Source organism: Macrobrachium rosenbergii, chromosome 44, assembly GCF_040412425.1.
Source record: "Macrobrachium rosenbergii isolate ZJJX-2024 chromosome 44, ASM4041242v1, whole genome shotgun sequence".
Lineage (NCBI taxonomy): Eukaryota > Metazoa > Arthropoda > Malacostraca > Decapoda > Palaemonidae > Macrobrachium > Macrobrachium rosenbergii.
Window position 1 is genome coordinate 8325504 of NC_089784.1, and position 12689 is coordinate 8338192.

Genomic DNA, 12689 nt, shown 5'->3' on the forward strand with positions numbered 1-12689 from the left:
CTTCTTTATGAATTGGGACAAGGCAGACAACTTGATAAAGCGGTTTTCTTCTGTTTTGCCTTAATTTGATTAATTTTGATTTAATCTGATAAATACCCTTTTATCCTTCCCATTATCATCATTGCTGTTATCATTGTTATCATTGTTCCTGCGGTTATCATTGTCATTTTCGGTTATAGTTATAGTCATCAGTGTTACTGCTGAAATAATAAGAAGCTGGTATCTACTCGCGCACCATTTCTGTACGATTTATAGAACACTTTCGCCCCCATTAATTTCGTATTCGAATCTCGGTTCGTTTTATTTTAATTTTTTTAGTTTTCTGTAAAAGAAAACTATTGTGCCGACTTTGTCTGTCCGTCCGCACTTTTTCTGTCCGCCCTCAGATTTTAAAAACTACTGAGGCTAGAGGACTGCAAATTGGTATGTTGGTCATCCACCCTCCAGTCATCAAACATACCAAATTGCAGCCCCCTAGCCTCAGTAGTTTTTATTCTATTTAAGGTTAAAGTTAACCGTAATAGTGCTTCTGGCAACGATATAGGATAGGCCACCATCGGGCCGTGGTTAAGGTTTCATGGGCCGTGGCTCATACAGCATTGTACGGAGACCACCGAAAGATAGACCCAGTTTCGGTGGCCTTGGTTATACGCTGTAGTGGCTGTACAGAAAACTCGATTGCGCCGAAGACTTTTTTTTTTTTTTTTTTTTTTTTTTTTGAAAATCTCGGTAGATCTTTTGCAGTTCTTTGAGATCCATCACCGGGGTCATGAATTAATTGTGCCCGCTTGCTATCCGCGCTGCCGTACGGCCTACAGATTTAGCACAGAAGTTCAGTATTGTAGTTTTGGCACAGCAAATCTACACTTTACGACTGTTACCTTTGAGGATTTTACGTTTTGTAGGGTTACTTCTCATTTGTTTTGCTGTTGTGACGCCAGTTACGTTACGCATGGCTTCCTCTTTTCCTCTTTTGTTGATTCAGACTGAACCGTTCTTAGAACTTTGGTGTCTTGGAGTTTCTTAGAGTTTTTAAAGAGACCTGCTGTGGGGAAAACCTCCACGTAAGGAGTGTTTAAAAAGCTCCATGTAATGACAGACCTCGTCCAGAGTGGGAAGTTTGGCAGGGGAAATATCCGCCAACACAATTTTTTTTTTTTTTTTTTTTTTTTTTTCATTATCTGGTTCCTTGGTTTCATTGAAGACCCACTAACCTTTGGTCTTGTTCTCTGGAAGTTTCAATTAGAATTTTTTTTTTTATCTAACAATTGTGCACCAATCGCTATACAGTTGTTGGACTTTCCAATATCAGAAAGTAGTGTCACATTTCGTCTGGCACCTGGTTGGTATGTTATTAATTTTCACCTGAATGGAACTTTGGGACATGCGGAAATACACAGTCAAATATAATACGGAAGTGATTCAAAATTTACGGTCAACAGTATGCAGTAAGTTTCCTTGTAAAGGAGCCAACAAAATCGGCAGTAGGACACTTATTGCTGTTATTAATAAAAAAAGAGACTTTTCCACTTAGGTGTTATTAGTTTACGGCTTCATCGACAAAGGTTTTTATGAATTTCACCTAAACGGCATCTTTATTTGGAAAAGAACATTGTTAAATTATTTACCTTGAAATGCTAGCTGTCTATTCGGAAAAGGAAATTTATGAAATTATTTACCAATACTTCAGATGCTTACTTGTGCCTCAACAGTCTTACAGTTTTTCATTTGCTGTAACTACATTTCTTCCGTTTTGTTATTTCTGAGTCATTCCTAGCACGATTTTTTTTTTAAATTTTTATTTGTCCTTCTCTCACCTCACAGTAAAAAGTAGTTTAACCAGACCATTGAGCTGATTAACAGCTCTCCTAGGGCTGGCCCGAAAGATTAGATTTATTTTACGTGGCTAAGAACCAACTGGTTACCTAGCAACGGGACCTGCAGCTTATTGTGGAATCCGAACCATATTATGACGAGAAATGAATTTCTATCACCAGAAATAAATTCCTCTAATTCTTCATTGGCCGGTCGGAGAGTCGAACGCTGGGCCAACAGCGTGCTAACCGAACCTAGGTAAAGTCCTCTCGCCTCGCAATAAAGTAAAATCATAAAATTCCAGCCAGGAGACGCTATAATTTTTTTTTTTTTTTTTTGAACATTTTTATTTAATCATGAAAAAAAGATTTTCTTGATAAATGTTGACCGTGAAAACATTATTAGGTGTTTTTAAGAATGACTTTTCATTTTTCCATTATTAGGGAATTTACCAAGGGAGACCTCGCTGCTAAGCCTTTGTCATTTCCTTCTTTTGCGGTTGAACGAATATTATTTACATTTTTTTCTTTTCGTTTTAGTTTTCTGTAAAAGAAAACTATTGTTCCGGTTTTGCTGTCCGTCCGCACTTTTTCTGTCCGCCCTCAGATCTTAAAAACTACTGAGGCTAGAGAGCTGCAAATTGGTATGTTGATCATCCACCCTCCAATCATGAAACACCAAATTGCAGCCATCTAGCCTCAGTAGTTTTTATTTAATTAAGATTAAAGTTAGCATGATCGTGCGTCTGGCACCGCTATAGGACAGTGCACCACCGGGCCGTGGCTTAAAGTTTCATGGGCTGCGGCTCATACAACATTATACGCTGTACAGAAAACTCGATTGCGCCGACGAAACTTAGGCGCAATGTTTACTTGTTTCATTTTGTGAATAAATCACTCCAGTTACTATTGGTGCCGTTTTTCATTGTTTATTTGTGATACACTGAAACAGTTTCGTACTGATAGTATTTGTAATGAACTCTGTAGACTTAATCCGGCAGTGCTGAGAAGGTTAAGTTGGGAATATTAATTTCGTTTACCTTTATATAACTTCTTACTCTTAGCCTGAATAAAAAAAGTCAGTCTTATGAGGAATGGTCGTAATCCTTCATGACGCTAGCGGATGGAAAAAAATGAGTCAGTACAGATTCAAGAAAAAAAAAAGTGGTGAGAGGAAGAAAGATAAGTAGGATTAACCGGATGTGCATTATTCGTTGATGCTTAATGTGGTGGGAATGACCACGGTGAATCAAAGAGTCATTTCCGCTGCCGGATAGACTATTACACACACACACACACACATACAGAGAGAGAGAGAGAGAGAGAGAGAGGTGTATAGTTCATATTTACTTCGTGCACCTACAGAAGGAAGTTACATCTGCAGGGAAGCCCATCGTAGGACGTAGGGTACCTCTCTCTCTCTCTCTCTCTCTCTCTCTCTCTCTCTCTCCAACACACGCTCTTATTATATGTTGCTTTCCTCTTGCCAAAGTATTGCGGTAAGACTGCCCTCAACACGCGTAGCGTCATCCACAGATCCTTCAGAAGTTTTCATCCGTATTTTGGCCACCATTATTGGTGTGGGAAGTTACACACAGCCAGCCAAGGCTAGTTCACAGTACGCTATCTGTATAGCTTCTATATCTATCCCTTTGCGCTATATTGTCGTGACGGATTTTTTTTTTATTTTGCTGTCTCTACGGAAAGTCTGCTATGAGGCCTGTTCGATATTATTTCCTATACCAGACGCTAAGCATCTAAATCTGAGCAAAACTCTTCTATTGCTGATTATCTGGCATCGGAAAAGATAGTACAGTCAAGAAGAAGCTCAACACTACTATAATGCCTGATGACACGCATCAGGTAATGGGATGCGTATAAAATTATAAAGGCAAGGTAGCTCTTTCAATTTCATAAGTCATCACTGAATTTTAATATATCAGGAGTTTATTAAAAGGTATTGTTTATAACATAACTAATAAGTAAAAATAAAAACAGAGAAGTAAATAAATTAATAAAAAAAGAAATAACGATCCGGAAGTTTATGGTTTTAAGATCATTTCATTGACGCCAGTCTTATTTGGTTGTTGGTTACCTGGTGGAATTATTTATTTAATTTTTTAGGGCAGAATCTCCACTGAAGTACATTGCTCGTATTTTTATTAAATTAATTATTAATGTGAATGAGAGGATTAGGCTTTGAGATGTTTCTAAATAGTAAAATGAAATTTTAATGGTTTTTGCGTTTGTGTTGGGAAACTGAGATACGTTGTTCATTAATATAGGGAGGCTAATGTCCGTTGCTTTTGTTATTTCTAAGGTTCTTGTGATATTGTTCCCGATCTGGATGTTATTAAAGGCGCCGAGGAGCTTTATGTTCTAAACGGAGTTTCAATTATCATGGGAAGACATCATGTTAGTTTTCTCTCTCTTTTGTGTCATTAATTAGCTCAAACTATTTGACTTCAGCGTTTTCATTCCTTTTGAGGTAAGTTACTAGAGATGTTCTAGCCGTTTTGATGTCAAAATATTTGCCCCTTTTTCTTGCAACCACATGCTTGTTGGAATTCACCACCTTGAAAAGTGGACGGAGCATGACCTGAGAGCATAATGCTCCTTCCTCATTACTTATTTAACCTTCTTTCATTAGCTGACGGTATGTGTTTCAGGAGTGGTCTTGGATTTGAAATAAGATATATAAGTTCAGAGTGAGTTGGTTCCACAGAACTACAGTCATTATTAAAAAAAAAAAAAAATCCTTCAAAGTTTACAATAAAATGTTAACGTGGCTTGCGTTTAGGAAGTATTGCTTGCTTTCGTTTTGTTATGACATGGTCATGAATAACCCTACGGCCTGGATGGTCATAGTATTTAATTAATTTTGTGATTAATGCACCCGTATAGCAAAAACTAGTCTCATTTGAAAGAAGTGAAGAAATGGCATGGTATCGCACATGCCATGAAAGATACATCGTTAATGCTAACAGTTGATACGATCTCATGGGAGTTTAGAGGTGCCGTTGAACTTGATATATAGTAATGTGAGAATGGAACCCATACCTAGAAATTTATCCCACTTTTTGTAGTATTGGGTAGGTTACTTTACCTTGAATCGCCATTCATTCTTTGGAGAAGAGAAAGCAAGTGTGAATGACAGTGTTTGTAGGGGGTTCAGTGCGTTGCTGATAAGCTTTTTTGTGTAGGCGCATGAAACGACTAATGCGGTGGAAGTTAGTCCACGGATCAGCAGCAAAAGTATGGATGTGTAGGTGAGCATTATGATGTTTTGCTCTTAAGCCTCCCCATGTTGAGGTAGACCTCTCTCTCTCTCTCTCTCTCTCTCTCTCTCTCTCTCTCTCTCTCTCTCTCTCTCTCTCATATACACACACACACACACACACACACACACACATATATATATATATATATATATATATATATATATATATATATATATATATATATATATAGTATATGTATGAATATACAATATGTATGCACGTGTATGTGTGTGTAAATCTTAAAAGAATTTATTACTCCCGAGAAACCACAATGAGACAAATGATCATGCAATGTCATTGTCTCAACAACCACTTTGCGACGGGAATGCACGTCCGATTCAAATAACCATCACAAAAACTAATATTTATTATTTGGGTAAAATTCCCCTCGGTGCATTTTAGCACAGTTACTGGGTAGAACATCCGGGACACCGTCTCATCTCTTGATGAGGATTTTTCCTGCGCCCGGAGATGAAGGTGCTGATGTTCTCAGGAATTTATGCTGGGTAGTTTTTCTTCTCTTTGTCTAATGTGAAGCGTCATTAAACCACATGGTGTCTTTGTGTCGTTTGTAGTATGTTTAAGGGAGGACATTGTTTTCTCTGCTAAGAAATTTAATAGAAAATAACAATAATTTTGTTTGCGTAATGTATCAGTCATTGACCTTCATCACTTTTAACAGTGCATGGTTTGTATTTTTGACAATTGACTTGCAGGCATGGGCACTATACCATTTCGTGGAAAAGTAACTGGACGCTTGACAGGTTATTGATAATGAAAAAATTGTCGTCCTAATATTTTGCCCCAAGCTGCTACCCCTTTCGTTCCTTTCACTGTACTTCCATTCATATTCTCTTTATTCCATCTTACCTTGCACCCTCTCCTTTATACTGTATATATATTTATATATGTATACACACTGACATAAATATACACATTTCTCTTTCTATATATATATATATATATATATATATATATATATATATATATATATATATATATATATATATATACGGTATATATAATGTGTGTGTGTAGAGAGAGAGAGAGAGAGAAGTAGGTTTGTATTGCAAGCTCACTGCAACCAAGGGGCTATATTCCAGCACTATGTAGAAGCCCATGACCGGAAACCAACATTGAAAGAAATATTAGAAGGCAGAGAGGTCGGGCACAGTGAGGCCGGGTTCCACAGATTACAAATAGCAGAAGCCGTAAGTATAAATTAGCAACGGCCTGCTTTAAACATGCAAAGAAACACGGACTTTATCTTCCCTTCCAGGGAACTAGCAATGGAACGGATCAAAACTATCGGCCAGAGACGGAAATCACGCCCTTGCTCACGCCCTCTGCTGCTCGCCGTGTCGTAGGATGTGTCCTACGGAAAACCGATATTGCTCTTGCTGCGCATAGAGTATGGACATTAGATTGAGACCAACCGACCAATGCAAATCCAGCACTCCAGTGACATCATATTTTACATTTAAGGATTAGCTTCGAAGTGTGCATGCTGTAAGAAAATCTGTTTATGTCAATTTGTAATCCAGTCGTGAAGACGCCGCAGACAGGAAAGAAACGTTGATAATTTTTTCTTATTCCTGAGGAGCTTGCCTGAAGAGATACAGAGGTTTAAACAGATTCAGAGTCTAGATAAAAAGATACCGTAGGCTTTGCAGATAGTGCCATTGGCTTCAATAGGAATTGCACGAGGGAAAATATGCCCAAGTAGCGTGTATTATATTGAGATGGCTTTGTCTGGTCCGTCCGCACTTTTTCTGTCCGCCCTCAGATTTTAAAAACTACTGAGGCTAGAGGGCTGCAAATTGGTATGTTGATCATCCACCTTCCAGTCATCAAACATACCAAATTGCAGCCCTCTAGCCTCAGTAGTTTTTATTTTATTTAAGGTTAAAGTTAGCCACTCGTGCGCCAGGAAACCCTATAGGACAGGCCACCACCGTGCCGTGGCTGAAAGTTTCTCGGGACGCGGCTCATACAGCATTATACCGAGAGAACGAAAGATAGATCTATTTTCGGTGGCCTTGATTATAAGTTGTACAGAAAACTCGTTTGTTTAGTTTGTTTAACATTCGGATTTTGTATTGGAGATAATTTCTAACGTTTTTCATGTTATCATTTCTAAACATTCGAATTCTCGAGCATCCTCGGGTCAAAAGTTTCTCCTCAAGTCTGCTGAAAAGTCTCTCTCTCATTATCGATCGTGTGCGATAATACCAATTATTACGTAACCAGTGTACACTGATGTGTACCCATAGTTTACCGCTCAATTCAGATAGTTTGTTGCTGCCTATGTTATATTATTATAAAGTCGCCATTAATTCTCAGCGCCAGGAATTCTCGGGCAATTTGTTGGGGATTACCTTCAGGTGGAGAGCCTCCGTGGTTGGAGTTCCCCATCGCATTCTTCCCCCCCACCTGTTGTTTTTATATCCGGGAAGGAACTCGGAGTGAAGCCGATTAACCGTTGAACAATAGTTAAACCGGTGTATACCGGTAAACGCGTGTGTTTTACAGCAGTTTGTAGAGGAATAGGGTTACGTTAATGATATCTATTTGTATATATACTGTCTTTATACATATATGTATATATATGTATATATAGATATAGATACACACACACACACATATATACACATATATAATATATATATATATATATATATATATATATATATATATATATATATATATGAGTCTCTCTCTCTCTCTCTCTCTCTCTCTCTCTCTCTCTCTCTCTCTCTCTCTCTCTCTCTTAAATACTTAGTAAAAAGATAGATCAGTGTTGCGAAAGTGGGTACTCGATCTCGATCTTAAATAGTTAGTAAAAAGATAGATCAGTGTTACGCTTAAAATGTGGTACTAGAATTATATTAAAATTATCCGTATTTGAAACCTTAATTAAATTTGATTAGCTTGTCTGGCAAGAGACTGAGTCTGTCGCCTCATACCATACCCGACCAAATTATCTGCGCCGTCAAAACCAATCAGAACTATCCCCAAATGCCTTTCACCTTTTTGCTTGCATGTCATATCAGTGCTACTCAGGAGTGTTCATTTTCACTCTCCCAGAATATTTTCACATTACAGCCAAGATTGTTGACTGGTTCCATTTGCTCTCTCTCTCTCTCTCTCTCTCTCTCTCTCTCTCTCTCTCTCTCTCTCTGTGTGTGTGTGTGTGTGTGTGTGTAAACTTACTTGGCTGTAAACACTTTAGTACGCAGTTCATAGTCATGGTTGGAGATGTGTTGAGACTTTAATTTTTTATTGTAACTGTAACCATATTTGACAACTAACATTCTCCATGTGGTATATATATATATATATATATATATATATATATATATATATATATATATATATATATATATATATATATATATATATATATATATATATATATATATATATATATATATATATATATATATATATACTTGCATACATACACGCACATATACATACATATGTTTTATATATATATATATATGAGTATATGTATATATTTTTTTACACATGTGTATAACATACAAACCTGTGTTTATGCGTGCGCGCGGGCGTCACTAAACCGTGCGGCCTCCCTGACCATAAACATACAATCTACTTCAACTACAAGGACTTCAAACGGCAGGATGGTAAAGACAAATTGAAAAATGATATATCGTCAGAAGTTTATGGGAGTTAATAGACACAGAATAATCGACTAGCCTGATTTGGCAATCTTGATAAACTTGTTACTTGATGGTATTCATAAGGCAGGAAAAGAGATGAAAAAATGTTTGTGTTGCGTGACAGTGAACTGAATGGAATGCAGACGGCGTGACCTTGGATCAAGTGAAATAACTGGAATTTGAAGATGCCTTTTGTGTGTGTGTGTGTGTGTGTGTGTGTGTGTGTGTGTGTTTGCCATAAGCGGTTGCTCAGAAAGACCTGCTGGTGGCAAACTGCTCTTTTATATTCAGTTTAGTTTTGGTTTAGGAAATGATCAGTTTTGCTGTGTTAAGTCAAGAGAATTTACTTATGATAATTTCAAGAGACTTGAGATGTAGGTTGGAAATGATAATAAATTAACAATTATTATTTTCAGTTTTATTATTAATCACTGAGCACACATTCATATGAAACACTCCAAAAAGACGGAATAGAATGTCCAAAAACGATAAAAAAAGGAATACATATCGAACAGAGGAAACCTGGAGTTACAAAAATTTAAAGTGAACATCCAAAATCTGCGAGTAATATGCAAAACTCAGAGTCGGTGCATTTATGGTAAGTGTATCGAAATACCTTAATGAGTTGATCCAGTTCCTTGATGTCGGCAATGTTAACGAAGTTCTCTTATGGAAATTAAAGTATTTATATGATTGGGCTTTGTATTTCAGTACAGCATTTGCGTAATACAAACTGCCGCTGATCATGAATCTCTCTCTCTCTATCGTTAGTTCAAAGACGGTTTTCGAAGGAAGGAAAACTCCCCATCCCTCTCTCTCTCTCTCTCTCTTTAGGCTCCTGCAGAAATAGCATCGGTTCAACCCTCAGTCTTTAGTTATTTGATGGCCAAATTTGCTATTCGATTTAATTTGCATATATGTATGATTTAATTTAATTAAATTTTTTTTTTTTTTTTACTTTTTAACGTTATTTTTGCTTCACTGCATTGATTACCAATGTGTTTCGATGACCATGGTAGGGTCCAGAGAACATCGTATTTGATGATTGAATATAAAAAAAGACATTGCATAGTGTTTCAGTTTGTTGCATTTTCTATTAATTTTTTATGGTATCTTAATAAATAATTAGGGCCTTGTTGTTACGTGGTCATTTCTACGCCCAAGGGTTATGCTCAAAAATTAGCGACGGCGAGAGAATGCCAAGCTCGAGTGGAAAGTGCACTGAGGTAACAAAAAGTGAAAGGCGCGCATTAAACTTGATATACTAATGCGGGTACATGTTATCCGCAATTAGAGGATAACGTGTGTGGGTTGCTTCCCTTTAATGTTGCGCATACACAGTCTTCTAGCAACACCTTATCTTTAGGTTTCCAAAAAATAATTTAATTCGTAGATTATCGTGCACTGCTGCCAACGGGCTATTGTAAACCAAAATTATTAAACTTTTATTTGGCTGGAACTTGGAATTCGGACTTCCCATTGCCTGACGGGTTGAGAGTGGTGAAAGTCACACGTTACAGTGTACCGTTTCAGCCCCAATTATGTACATTATTTTAAGAAATTCTTTCGATATAAAAATATTTTCTCCGATGTTTCTATAAGTATTATGTGTTGTCAGTTTTGAATTCTTGGACTGAATTACAAAACAGTGGAAAAAAGATAATTGTGTTGTATCCATCAGGTAATTTATGTACTGGCTACAATAAAGCTGTGAAGGCATTCGATAATAAAAGTGATGAGAAGAAAGGATTACCTAAGAACACTAGTAGTGCGCCTTTGAGTCCATCGTACCGGTACTGATAATATTGATTGTAAATATAATTTTCCCATGTAACAGAACACACAAAAAAATGCCTTTTAGGAATTGTTTTCAGCAGAGCAGCAAAATATTTGATAAAATCCCATACATGAATTGTGATTCGATGTATTTGGGTAAGACAAGTAACGAATTAAAAGCCAAATAAAAAACGTAAATGCTCAGTTAGAACTAGCCAAAATGATAATTCTCTTTTTGCTACATGTGAATGAGAAACCACACGGAACCAATTGTCACACTAGAAGTATAACAAAAAGATGTAATATTTTTCTCTAGAAGCTTCACAGAATTTACGTTAAGGCAGCTATCAAATAAGAGAATCATATTCTAATTTCAGATCTGTTTACCCTTAAAAAAGAAACAAATGAATATCTCTAATTCCCATAATATCCTTGGTTCCTTCTTGATTAATCCATTACTGGTGTTAATCCAGTACAGCTGTCCCTCATCCGAAGACCAACTTCAAATGTAATGAGATCATTTTATGCAGGCATACAATGATCTCACACTTCTTTAGCCTTAGTTGGTTTTGATAAAACAGAATGTACTTTGTAATCTGGTTTTTTCGTTTTTATTTTCCTAGAAAATGCCAGAGTCAGGTGAAAGGTCTTCCACTCCTTTTTAGAGTAGCCATGTACTCAATTTATATTTTATATCATATATGTGTAAACAAACACATATCTATCTGTCTGTCTGTCTATCTATATTTTATTAGAGAGAGAGAGAGAGAGAGAGTGAGTGAGTATATACTACATATACATTATTTCTGTTTGCGCCTTATTCATGTGTGTGTGTGTGTGTGTGTGTGTGTGTGTGCGCGTGTGTGCGCGAGAGCAAGGGACCGGGAAAGTTTTGGATGCCCAGCAATGTTCCCTCTTTGTGACGATCATGTCGGGTCGGAAAGTTACGAAGATTGTTTTCGAATCGCCTCAATTCCATGTCACTCATTTGATAACGATGTCAGTTCAGGAAAGATCTTTAACATTCCATGGTGGTTGAGGTTGCTACTCCCCGTCGTATTTTGTTACTGGCATGAGAAGATGAGTCGAGGTCATGGCGAAAGGGGAATTCCCTGGGCCTCCTTGGGGATGGCCTGGCTTTCCCTTTCTTCTTCTTCTTCTTCTTCTTCTTCTTCTTCTTCTTCTTCTTCTTCTTCTTCTTCTTCTTCTTCTTGCTCGGCAGTGATAAGTCTGGCCGCAGCTCTTAATGTTTGCTTTTCTTTCAGCATTTGTTGGACTTTATATCGTTGTGTTTTTGTAAATTTTCTTATCTATCCGATTCTGTGCCCGCAGGGTATATCTTAATTAGCATTTATATTTTTAAAAATAAGTTCTTATAATTAGGCCTACATGACATTTTGGATAGATAATCTGAGTGTATACACACACACACACACACACACACACACACATATATATATATATATATATATATATATATATATATATATATATATATATATATATATATATATCAGGCTGCATTCATACTTTTAATTGGTGATTTGTAGATGAACCTCTCTGGGCAGAAAACTTCCACAGTGGTATTCAGGTCATATACTAAGTAAACACATTATGCGTTCGCCTCTCTCTTGCTCATATTCCTTAGCTTCTTCGATATAAGGCCATCCTTTCCAATACAGCTTTCATGCATCCACCCAGAACTTTATACAAGCTATTTCCTTTTTTCTATTAACACTTCCATCTAATCCACATTTAACCAACTCATTCTGTCCTATTCTTTTCACACGACTGTCTCGAAAGACACTGATTTACCTTTTAACCTGCTGTAACAGTTTTACCGTTCGTATTTCTCATGTCTCATTCACCCTGTCAGTTTGTCTTATGGCCATAAACTGCACACACCATTCCCCACAGTTTCAACTTGCCCAGTGGCCCTGCACTTTGTTAGAGTTCGGGGCGTTTGCAGTGTTGTGAAGGATTGGGTAGTGATGTGAAGTTTTTTCTACCCTCAAAAGATCTTAACATGCCGTTAAGGTCTCTTGTACTCCTCTTATTATCAAAGCCTCTTCTCTTCGCTTATCAGGATGGACCTCTTGTCGATGACTTTGGAACAGCTTTAGAGCATTCGT